Source organism: Helianthus annuus, chromosome 3, assembly GCF_002127325.2.
Source record: "Helianthus annuus cultivar XRQ/B chromosome 3, HanXRQr2.0-SUNRISE, whole genome shotgun sequence".
NCBI lineage: Eukaryota > Viridiplantae > Streptophyta > Magnoliopsida > Asterales > Asteraceae > Helianthus > Helianthus annuus.
The window spans coordinates 157,055,706-157,069,272 of NC_035435.2; positions in this window are offsets into that span (position 1 = coordinate 157,055,706).

The window sequence follows — 13,567 nt, forward strand, 5'->3', positions numbered from 1 at the left end:
GATAACTGCTACTTGAAATACTGATACATGTACATGCTTGCATCATACTCTATTTGCTGTCACTCTATTATTTACATACTGAACTCTAGTGACAACCTTGATGCACGAAAGCACACTAGCACTATGAACGGATAACCTATTAAACATGCTGATATAGCCAGCATCAGGCAGACACTGCCTCTAAGGCCTGTTTGAGCCAGAGATAGTTTGCTACACTAGTAGAGAGTGTAGGGACAAGAAGGTTGTAGAACTGCGTCACTAGGTATAAGTTACAGTGACCGGATGTGCCTAAAACGTACTTTAAGTACAAAATTCAGCACTTTAATTAAAAATTCAGCATCTAGCTAACTAATAAAGTGCCAAAACATGAGAAAAATATTACTAGACACTTTCCAAAGTGTCGGGAATAAGTTGTGTCACTAAAAATAGTAATAACGGCACTTTAAAGCTTTGTTAAGCACTTTAACGGATCACTATCCAACCGAACAACCGGACTTTACCCGGAACATAAAAATATTGCCATTTACATTGTTTCTTTTTTTTTTCTGAGCCAGTTAGGATCTCCGAATACCCTAACACCCGCTATAATGCATAACACACTAGTAACCGAGTTAACCTTCAACTTAACTTATCTAATGCCTAACTATTAGTTGGAAACTAACCGGATAACCCCCCCCCCCCTAACCGAACTCGTCCCCTAGGGGGACACCCATGTCCTTTATGTGATTAAAATAATCTCATGTGCTTAATATCTAGTTGACATTAGGACCATTGGGTAATTAAGTGAGATTTGCCTATAAGAATGAAGCTTAGACCATCATGTTCATCTCACCAAAACTCTCTCTCCCTCTCCTTGCTAAACTCACGGCCGAACACCCCCACATCCACCCATCCATTTTTCGATTTTGATCTTGCATTTCCAAGGGCATACAAGTGTTAAGGATCTCATACAAAGAAGCTTGGTGCATTCGGATCGTGAAGAACCTCACCCCATTGCTTTTATCCACGCGTTTTTCGACTAGTTTATTCCCTAGCCTCGAGCTAGTAGTAAGTTGCTATAAACGCCCTCTCGATCTATTTTAAAGTGGTTAAAATGAAATATGACGGTTAAAACTCATGAACTTACAAGATGATATGTTAAAAGTCTACTAAAATGTTAAAAATGTTGGATAAAAGCTATGATGTTGTGTAAATCTTGTAAAACTTGTCTTGTGGTGATTATTTAGTGCCGATCTATGTTGTGGTAGCTCGGATCATCATCTAACCCGTATTAGTCACGTTCATGAATCATGACATAGAGTATGTTTAAGTGTAAAAAGGGTTAAATGATGAAACACTACTACACACGAAGCATGAACTTGTGTAAAAACGATTTTACTTATGAAATAGTGTTCAAAACTAGTAGATCTACGGATCTACAAGTGGTATTTTCAAAGAAACAAGTGTCAAAAGAAAACATATGTTAAAACTGGATCTTACATAAACAAAAGTGATTTTTGAAAGTACACAAGTGTGTAAACACTTGTGTGACACTAAGTTTCGACAAAGAACTATTTTTGTAAAATTTTACAAGAAGTTGTAAAGATGAAATTCCTTTAAAAACGAGACTTTCAAGAAACCAAGTTGATTTATACAAAGATCCACTAAAAGTAATGGGATTTACTACATATTTTTGGATAAACCACAAGTTCATGTAATTTTTGCGATTTATATATATTATGGCTAGTTTGATGCTTTGGATATTGTTTTGGTTGAATAAGAAAATTGTTGATTTGAATTTTAAAGGAAAATGATACGCTTGAAAGCGTGGCCACCTCCAGGGGGAAACTCTGGCGAAATTTTTCCAAAAACCTAACACTTAGAAATATTTTCACTACAAGTATTATAAAATATTTCTAACTTGTTTTCAAAAATATAAATTTCGCCACGATCTTTATTACAAAATTACTAAGTGTCGGAGGTGGGATTTTCACAAAATAAAACTTGCTAAAATATATATTTAGTATATGTATTTTCCGTAACATCACTTGTATAAATGTTTATGATTATTTTGTGAACTATGCAAATATTATTTTTAGGGTAAAAATAATATTACCAAATGTTAACGATTCCAAAATAATACGAACGCCTTTACGATAAATATTTAAGTTACAATGGTATAGTTAATACCACCCGACCTTTAAAACGTAACTTACGCATTTTAAGAAAATATTTATGAACGCGTATTTGGTCAAGGTATTATTTTGAGAAAATCATATGTATTAAAATATAATATTTTTGGGAAAAATATTTATATTTTGGAGTTAGAAATAAAATATATTTTAAGTGAGACTTAATAATATATTTCGAATTTTACGAACGCACATGTATTGAATCCCCCATCCTTGGGAAGGAAAATATCTACCAAATAATTGACAAGTGTAATTACGAAATAGTTGTCTAACTATTTCCCAAAAACTTAAACCTTAAGGCACGGCCGTCCATCTAATAGATTTAGTACGTGTAGGTCGTCGCTCAGCGGTTTGATCAGGAGATCTTCTTATTAGAGACGCACCACTGTGAGTTCATGTCCCCCTTTTCTCTTAACTGTTTTCAGTTTTCTAAACTGCGGGGGTGAAATACATGTTACTATATTTATGAGAACTTTATACATGGTATGGTTAGCGTAAGGAGGTTTACTACTTAGATCATGTGAGTGGGTAGGTGGAAACTTGAGGCCATTAATCCTCAGGGTAGGACCGAGGGACAGGAGCGGTAGATCTATCTGGGTGTAGCGAGCCCAGCCCAAGGCCCAACAGTACGGACCTCGGGGTGACTTTGTGCCCAACGCATAAATCCGCTAGGTTTGAGTCTTCCTACTTGCACTTCACACATATCAATGGCCTTGCAAACCATTGGTGATCTCTTTTTCCTTATTTGCTACATACCAGGATTTTATACATACAAAGGTTTTATTACTCACTTACACATGAACTCGCTCAACATTATTGTTGATTTTTCCAACTTACATGTATTTCAGGGAACTAAAGATCTGGCGCGGTATGTTATGTTTTCCCGCTGCATAGGAGTTACTAGGTCATCCGGGTTTAGGGGATGTGACTTTTTCCTGGACGAGTCACAGTCCTTAAACTGTGTTTGTTTTATGTCGATGTTTGTGTTTTCTAAACAATGATATATGTTATCAGGTTGTAGTTTCAGTTGCTTGAGTCAACGTCCTAAAACAATGTTGTTGTATTTGGTTTTTAAAACTTAATTTAATGGATGATCTTGCATGGTTTTATTTCATATAGCTTGTTATGGTTAAGCTATGGTATTAAGAAGTCACACCAGAATTAACCACGCTTCCGCAAAGCCAGGGTGTGACAGCTTAGTATCAGAGCTCTGATCATAGCGAACTAGGATTCCTTCTCGAGTCTAGACTATGATTACTAGGGCTCTCACGAAAACATTTTTACACTGCATACCACTTAAGTCCAGATCCAAAACGTTTTTACAAACAAGTGTTGAGCACATTTTATTTATTATTTATAGGCTCAGTCTGGGAGGCTTAGACTCAGTCTGAGAGGCTGAGGCTCGGTCTGGAAGGCTGAGGAAGTAGGCTAGTGGGACTAGGAAGAACAATCCGAAAGGCTGGGATGGTAGTTTGAGAGACTAGGAGATTCAGTCTGGAAGACTGGGAGGCTAGTGGAACTAGGAGAACTATATGATTGCTTATTGGTGACTAATATGTTTATTTGACTATATGATTGATTATTTGTGCATATGTGTGTTTGTATTACAATACGTCATGCCTTCATCAGATACTAGAGAATCGGACACTACAGATTCCATGGCCATAGTATCAAGCGACATAGTTTCATCAAAGCACGAGGTGTACGTTTCCGATACTACCAGCACAGACGATGACGACTTTCATCCCTTTGCGCTGCCCGATATCGTAGCAGAGCCTGCTGATGGACATCTTGTTGGGGATTGCCACTCGAGGTGATCCCTGCTCCTGTGCCCCTTGCCACTTATCCCATTGTTGATATGCCCCCTGACGTTGTCTCCAACGACGATGCCGAACTATTAGAGGAGGACCCACTTGAGGGCGAGGCCCTATTGCTGCTGGTAATAGCCTACTGCTTGCGGACGCTCCTGCAGAGGAAGCTCAAGCCCATTCCCCTGTCCCAGACTCATTTGAGTTTCTGACGTCCGCATCTTCGCATATACAGGGAGTGCAACACCATTCACACAACGCCGACCCTGATATGGCGTCATCAACTGCACCAGTCCCCGCACACAGCTTTGAGTTTGATCACGATATTGAGGATGATCCTGTTTTTTCACCTGGTTTTGATCCAGACCATGACATTGAGCTCATACACTTAGACCAGCCCTTGGAGGATCCTATAACCCCTGTGTTTGTTGATCCAGCTGATTTTGAGATGGAGTTTGTTGATCCGGAGCCAGCCGTGGCCCCTGAGCCAGGCGTTGCTCTTGACCCCGCATTGGAGTATGACCCTGTTCATGCCGATGCACCTGCTGTTGCTGCTTGATTGATCATCTGCTTGGACGAGAGAAAATTTGGGGTAACTGTGCAAGACAATTCATTATTACGGGGGCCCACGTAATAACGACTTGTAGTGCACGGAGATCCTGGTGGACTCTGCGGGTCAAGCTAATGAAAACCAATGTAGCAGGAAATAACTCAAACACGAATGACCAAGGCGATGTAGCCTCGAGTTCATTCTATTTCAAGCAACGAGCCAAATTGGCAAACCTATGTGAAGGCTCAGAATTTATTTCCTCACTCATACATTGAGTATATTTACGTGTGAAATTGGGTGATTACATGGTGGCTTATGGTGCTATGTATCTCATAGACAATTGAAATGTTGTCTAACCCGCTTCATGCCACTTCGGCAGAGGAGAATGCCACCCAGGCGTGACACAAACACCAGTACGTTGCCAAGGATAGAAGACGAGCTGCAAAAACGCATCTCACAGGCAATTGCACGACATGAAGCCCTCCGCTTTAAGCACAGCGATGGCACTACTGGAAATAACCCTCCAATTGACTGCACCTATAAGCAGTTCCTGAACTGCAAGCCTTTGAACTTCGACGGAACAGGAGGCGCCGATGCATTTGTTCGTTGGTCCGAAAAGATTGACTCCATTCTAAGAATGACTAACTGTTCGCCCCAACAGAGTATTACCTTTACCTCGGGGTCATTTCTAGATGGCACACACTCTCATGGTGGGACCATCAGGTTCAGGCCCTTGGCACAGATGCTGCTTATGCACTGAGTTGGGACGAGCTCAAGGAAATGATTGAGAAGAAATGTTGTTCTAGGACTGGAATCCAGAAGCTTGAGGTGGAGTTCTGGAATTTGAAAATGGACGAACCAAGGATTCCTGAATACATCCAGCGATCTCACGGCTTGTCTAGGGTCGTCCCCTACTAAGTCATTGAGGTTGTATGATACAATTGTGTACTTGAAAACTTTACATTGTGGTCTCGATTTATGGCAATGCAATCGCAGTATTCTCATCACTTATGATGCTTGATCTACTGTTTATGTTCTATGACATGAGATGTTATGTGGTTGATTTATTTTTAGCATGAGATGTTATTTGTTGATATTGATGAATACATACGTGCACTTGACTTGCTATGACCTAACCTACGTGAAACATCTTTTAGAAGATGCCACCAAGACGCGAAATGCGCATGCCCACCTCGGAGGTAGAACTTCAAGAGATAATTGCTGCAGCTATAGCACAGCACGAGGCCCTACGCTCCGAACCTAGCAGAGGCACCTCAGAAAAGAACGGTTGTCCCTACTGGCACTTCCTCAACTACAAGCCTCCGAAGTTCGACGGCACTGGGGGTGCCATAGCTTTTGTGAAATGGATTGAAAGTATGGAATCCATCTTTCAACTGAGTGGTTGTACGCCAGAACAACAAGTCCCATACGTCTCTGAGTTGTTTCAAGATGGAGCTCGATTATGGTGGAATCTTCAGGTTCGAATAATGGGCCTAACTACAGCATACGCGTTAACTTGGGATGAGTTGAAAGGAATAATGCGTAAGAAGTATTGCACCCAAACAGAAACCCAGAGGTTAGAAGGTGAATTCCAGAGCCTGATAATGGAAGGTCCGAAAATATTGGAATACATGCAAAGACTTCATGATTTGGCACGAGTCGTTCCGTACTTGGTGGAACTAGAATTGAGGAAATTAGGACATTTCATTTGGGAACTGGCACCTCAAGTCCTGAGCTTAATGACAGCATCTACGCCACCAATAACTATGGCTGCAAGTAAGATGGGCTTGGCACTCGTTACGGAAGCCATTAGACTAGAAAACTTGCAAACCCTGACAAGGAGACTCAGGTAGAGTCATCCGGAAAGAACAAAAGGAAGCTCACCGAAGATACCCGAACGAATAATGATGAACAAAGATCTATTCGAGGTTGTTTTGACTGCGGAGACAAAGGGCATTTCAAGAAAGATTGCCCTAACAACAAACAGGCCAATGATAAGATTTACTTAGAAACTAAACCAAGACGTGCTGGGTGCAAGTATCACCATGAATGTTATAACAACCCTCGATAAAACCGACACCCTCATAATATTTCTAAACACCCTAATATATCTTTAAATATCTCAATATGTCTTTATATGTGCCCCGTATGTGAAAACCGAGCCCAAAATACAAAATAACATATAAAATAAATTAAAAACAATAACTATTAAGTTGAGGCGGGCCGCATAGACCCACCCCAACATTTAACGCGGGCCGCGCGGGGATGTGATCCGGATTTGTTTGGGTTTTAAAGATAAAGCGGGCCGCGTGCAAGATTGCTTAAGTCCATGCGGGCCGCGAGCGATCTGGAGTGTGGCACGACCCTGAGAGGCCACGTGTCATAACACGCGTTGAACCTAGGTGGTGACCCGGATCAGCTAGCCTAGACCCCTATGCCATGCGGGCCGCGTAAGGCCTGGCCTTAACTTCACGCGGGCCGCGAGGATGTCCGATTTCAGCACTATAAATAGAAGGCAACGGGCCTTCAGTCCGTTCGCTCAACTTCTTTCTTTCTTTCTTAATTTTCTGAATAGTATACACTATACCCGGTCATTATACCACCTAAAATAGCGAGATTCTGCTACGATGTAAGTATTATAACCCCTGGAGACGTATTAGATACGCTGCCCGATTGATCTAGGGTTCCGTAACGGCTGTCGTGGTTCTGCCCGACGTAGTCGTTGGAATGCCGTCTCGGGGAGGGTATTACTAATGTTAAAATGGGTTATTATACTAACACACGTGCATTTGTGTAATTTATAGATTATCTCCAGGAAACCCTTACGAAAAACCTAAAACAGCAATGTGAGTTGATTCACTTTTTGTAAACCTTTTTGTTTACTGTTTTTACAAAACCTCACTTAATTAAATATATACAAAGCAGTTATTGAGTATTTGTAAAGAATACAATTATAGTGGGTATGTTGGGGTTTTGTATACAAAATTGGTTACTGGCGTGGTAACATCCCATATGTTGAGTATGACCGTACCACTGATGTTAATTGTGATGTCTTGGATACAAATGTAATTGCGGATGTGCCCTCAATATTGCAAATTGGTTTTTACTTAAACTTGATTAAACTGGGAACCACTCACCAGTATTTCCCACTGACAAAATGTTTTTAAAACGCGTTTCAGGTAACAAAATGTGAAAGCCAAATAGAAGCCAGCTGGACAGCACTGGAGGCTTGGAAAAGTGGCAATAAAGTTACCTAATAATAAAATGGATGTTTTTATTTAAATAAATAGGATTTATTCCTATGAAACGTGTGTATTGAAAACTTGGGTTTTACCCATATGTTTAATGTTATAAAACATGGTGGTTTACTCTGATTAAAATATTTCCTAACTACGGTCCTGATGAAAATTTCCGCTGCCAAATTGGATAAATAAATGTGATACCACCGAAACTGGCTCACGGCCGCCCGTTCCCGGGAACTAGGGATTGGGGGCTGTGACAGAAGGTGGTATCAGAGCTATGCCACTGATTCAGCCACAGAAGTGTTCTGCTGACATCAAAATTCAAAGTGTTAGGAAATAAATTATGGAAATACGTGTATGATTGTATTTCTTGCTATGTGTTATCTGACTATTTGTTAGTTTACAGTATGAGTGACCAAGGACCTTCTGACGCCTATCGTCAACTGTCTGGTTCGCCTAGGAGCGAAGGCACCTCCTCTTCTCAGCCTGCCCTCTCAGGGTATTCTGCTGACACAGAAGAACGGATCTTTGTGTTTAAGGCTCAGTCTGAAGTGCCATTTCCTCAGAAAAAGAGGGGATGGTTCAGTAGGGGAGCGCACGAGCGTAGGAAAAGAATGAAAAAGTTGCAGGAACAGCGAGTGTTAGCCGCAGCAAAAAGAGAAACTGATGCTTATAATCAGGATATGCTCAATAGAGGTATCGCTAATATCCATATTTTAGCAACCACTGCTGCTGACCCAAACCTGGAACAAATGCTAGCACCACAACCACAAAATCCTGACCAACCCATGGAGGTAGAAGACCAGATAGAAATGCCTGATTACAACCCGGAGGAGATACCTAGGGTACCTGCACCTGATCCTCTAGACCCAAACAATTACGACCCCTGGTGGGACGATGTTAGGGACTACGTGCAACAAAACCCAATACAGGAAAATGTGCCAATGCCCAACTTAGGAGCTTATCCAGGGTTAGATCCTCAAGATCCCTACAACATTAGTGATGCATACGTTAGGGAAATTTTAGAGAATCCATACCCGTACCAGGCCCCTATGCCTCCGTATCAGGAACCCGTACCTCAGTTTCCAAACCCAGTCCTAGAACCTGCACCCCCAATGAGTGCAGAAAATGTCCAGGAACTTAGGACTTTTGGAGAAGAAATTTTAGAAAGCAGTGATCGTATGCGACAGGTGGGAGAACGCCTCGTATGGAAATACGATGAGCGTAATATGGATTTTTGGATGAATCCATATCAGTGAAGGTGATGGCAGAAACGGTAGTAGTAATAATAATAATAATAAAATAATATATGTGTGTATGTGTTAGAAAAAAAAAACTACGGATGCTTATTATTAGTATTGTAGCTTTACATTTCAGCCGGTATTGTAATTTAAATTTCAGTACTAGTGTGTAATGATGCATACTATATAAATAGAGTAAAAGTCGCAATGCTCGACATTTTTGGTTAAACGTGCGTGTCATGTAATTGGCTATATTCAAATATTAATTGTGATATTAATATTTGGTAAATTGTTTAAAATTCAGATGGCCGACGAAGGAAATCAAGATAATCTGAATAACGATAACCAGAGTAACATTAACGTGGTTAATGAGAATCCGGACAACAATAACAATGGAAACCAAATGGATAATAGTGCCGTTCAACATATAGTGGCACAAGGAATTATAGATGCAATGCCATTTATTATTCAAACGGTTCAAGAAGCGAATAATAAAAGTAAGCATAGCAGTAAACGACCAAGTGAACCGGAACACAGCGTGAACAACGGACCCGTACTTCAAGCGCCCATTCCCAAAAGAAGAAGAACCATGTCATATGGTTGTTCTTACAAGGAATTCTGGTCTTGTAAACCAATAGAATTCTCGGGCAATGAAGGACCCATTGCAGCTCTACGCTGGATGGAGAAAACTGAGGCCGTTTTAAAAATAAGCAAATGTGCTGAAGAAGATAAGATAATGTTTGCTTCAAATCTGTTTAAAAACGCAGCCTTAGAATGGTGGAACACTATCCTTCAGTCAAGAGGAAGTGATAGGATTTATAACATGGAATGGGAGGAATTTAAGAATATGGTAGAAAGGAAATTCTGCCCTCCCAATGAAAAGGAACAAATAGCAAATAAGTTTCTGAATCTAAGAATGACCGGAGTAGACAGTAAGGGTTACACTACCACATTCTTTGAATATGCTAGGATAGTACCTACCCTTGCATCACCTGAACCGGTATTAATCTCCCGTTATATCTGGGGATTAATTGGAGAGATTAGACATGTAGTCAAGGCAGCTAGACCCCAAACCATAGAGGAAGCTGTAGAACTAGCCAATACCTTGACATATGAGTTAATCCGTACTAGAGAAGAAGACCAGAGGAGAAACCTAACCCAAAGGCTTACCCAAGAATTCCGTTCTGGGAATTCCAATCGTAGGAATGTAGGTTCTACCTCTGCACCCTACTGCAAAGCCTGCAGAAAGAAGCATTCTGGAAGATGCTCTACTTACTGTAATTTTTGCAAGGCCCCAGGACACAAGGAAGAGAATTGCAAGAAGAAATCCAGTAATGGAATGTGTTTCAATTGTGGAGAAAAAGGTCACATTAGGACAAACTGTCCGAAATTGGCTCCAGCCGCAACCAACAAAAATCCTAAAAATACTAGAGCATTCGTGCTAACTACAGACGAAGCTAGACTAATTCCGGACGTCATTGCTGGTACATTTTTAGTTAATGATATTTTTGCTAAAGTATTATTTGACTCTGGTGCCAACCAAAGTTTTATTAATCCTTCATTTTGCAAACTCCTAAATCAATCATTAACTAAACTACCACAAGAATGTCTAGTAGAAACAGCAAATGGAGAAACCATTAAGATTTCTGAAATCTTGCAAGGAGCGAGAATACAAATTTTTAATCAAAAATTTATTGCAAACCTTTACCCAATGAATCTGGTAGGATTTGATGTCGTATTAGGAATGGATTGGTTAATAGCCAATAAAGCCAATATCTTATGTGATCAAAAGTCAATACATATAAAATCACCAAGAGGTGAAAAGATCACAATTAAAGGAGATAAACCATCTAGATCCACTAAATTCATCTCTGTAATGAAAACTGCAAGTTGTATAAGGAAAGGATCTATAGTGTATTTGATTTCTATAATCACTAACACTAAAGGAAAAGAATTAAAAGACATTCCAGTAGTGTCCCAATTTTCAGATGTCTTTCCAGAAGAATTGCCAGGACTACCGCCAGACAGGGAAGTTGAATTCAGAATTCACCTGTTACCAGGAACAGCACCGATTGCCAAAGCACCTTACCGTTTGGCACCCGCTGAAATGCAAGAACTAAAGAAACAATTAGACGAATTGTTGGAGAAAGGATTTACACAGCCAAGTTCATCGCCATGGGGAGCACCGATTTTATTTGTTAAAAAGAAGGACGGATCAATGCGTATGTTCATTGACTACCGTGAATTGAACAAAGTCACAATTAAGAATCGGTATCCATTACCGAGGATCGATGATTTGTTTGATCAACTTCAAGGAGCTCGATTTTTCTCTAAAATCGATTTAAGATCAGGATATCATCAATTAAAGGTACAGGAAGAGGATATTCCTAAAACCGCATTCAGAACAAGGTATGGTCATTATGAATTTACTGTCATGCCATTTGGTTTAACCAATGCCCCAGCCGCATTTATGGACATGATGAACCGAATATGTAAGTCATATTTGGATAAATTCATAATTGTTTTCATAGATGATATTCTAATTTACTCTAAAAGTAAAGAAGAGCATGCAAAGCACTTGCATTTACTTTTAAGTCTATTGAGAAAGGAAAAGCTTTATGCTAAATTTTCAAAGTGTGAGTTTTGGTTAGAACAAGTACAATTCCTCGGACATTTAGTTAACCATGAAGGAATTCATGTAGATCCAACAAAGATCGAGGCAATTACCAAATGGAAAACCCCAGAGTCACCAACTGAAGTTAGAAGTTTCTTAGGATTAGCCGGTTATTATAGAAGATTTATTCAAAATTTTTCTAGAATAGCCATTCCTTTGACTAAGTTAACCTGTAAATCTGTTAAGTTTGAATGGGGACCAAAACAAGAAGAAGCCTTTAGAATCCTTAAACAAAGATTAACCCATACACCCATACTAGCGTTACCAGAAGGAACTGAAGACTTTGTAGTCTTTTGTGATGCTTCTAAGTTAGGTTATGGGTGCGTATTGATGCAACGTCAAAAGGTTATAGCTTATGCATCTAGACAGCTTAAGAGTCATGAATGAAATTATTCGACCCATGATTTGGAATTAGGAGCCATAATTTTTGCCCTTAAGATTTGGAGACATTATCTTTATGGTAGTAAGTTTACCATATTCACGGATAATAAGAGTTTAAGATATGTCTTCGGGCAAAAAGAATTGAATATGAGACAGAGACGCTGGATGGAATTACTTAGTGATTATGATTGTGATATCCAGTATCATGCAGGAAAAGCCAATGTGGTGGCTGATGCCTTAAGTCGAAAATATCACGATAAGCCAAAAAGGGTACGTTCTCTTAAATTAAATCTACAAGTAGATTTAAACAATCAAATTAGAAAAGCACAAAAATCAGTAATCAAGGAGGATACTGAAAAATTAAAAGGAATGATTAAGGAATTAGAACAAGGAACAGATGGAATTTGGAGGTTCCATAAAAAGAGAATGTGGATACCTAAATTAGGAAATTTACGTCACCGTATATTAGAAGAAGCCCATAAGTCTAAATATACGATGCATCCAGGAAGTGATAAAATGTACCAGGATTTAAGGAAAAATTTCTGGTGGATAGGAATGAAAAAGGATGTAGCAGCTTATGTTTCTAAATGTTTAACTTGCTCACAAGTTAAAGCTCAACATCAGAAACCCTCAGGATTGTTACAACAATTAGAAATACCAGTTTGGAAATGGGAATTGATAACAATGGATTTTGTTACCAAATTGCCTAAAACAAGGAAAGGTAATGATACAATCTGGGTGATTGTAGATAGATTAACCAAGTCAGCTCATTTCTTACCAATGAAGGAAACCTTTAGTATGGAACAATTAGCCAAATTGTATGTAAATGAAATTGTTTCATTACATGGCATTCCTTTATCAATTGTTTCTGATAGGGATAGCCGTTTTACCTCTCATTTTTGGTCAAGTTTCCAAAAAGCAATGGGAACCAGGTTAAATCTAAGCACAACTTATCATCCTCAAACCGACGGACAAAGTGAAAGGACAATTCAGACAATGGAGGACATGCTTAGAGCTTGTGTAATTGATTTTGGAGGTAATTGGGACGAACACTTACCTTTAATAGAATTTTCTTATAATAACAGTTATCACACAAGTATCAATGCTGCACCATTCGAAGCACTTTATGGACAAAAGTGCAGAACCCCAGTCTGTTGGGCAGAAATTGGGGAAAAACAATTATCTGGACCTGAAGTAGTACAAGAAACAACTGGCAAAATCATTCAAGTCAAGGAACGACTGAAAGCAGCACGTGATCGACAAAAGAGTTATGCCGATAACAGACGCAAACCATTAGAATTTCAAGTAGGAGATAAAGTATTATTGAAAGTCTCTCCCTGGAAAGGAGTGGTAAGATTCATCAAGAGAGGAAAGCTAAGTCCTAGGTATATTGGACCTTTCAAAATTCTTAAAAGAATAGGACCTGTAGCCTATCAGCTACAACTGCCAGAGGAAATGGCAGGAATACATGATGTATTTCATGTATCTAATCTCAAAAAG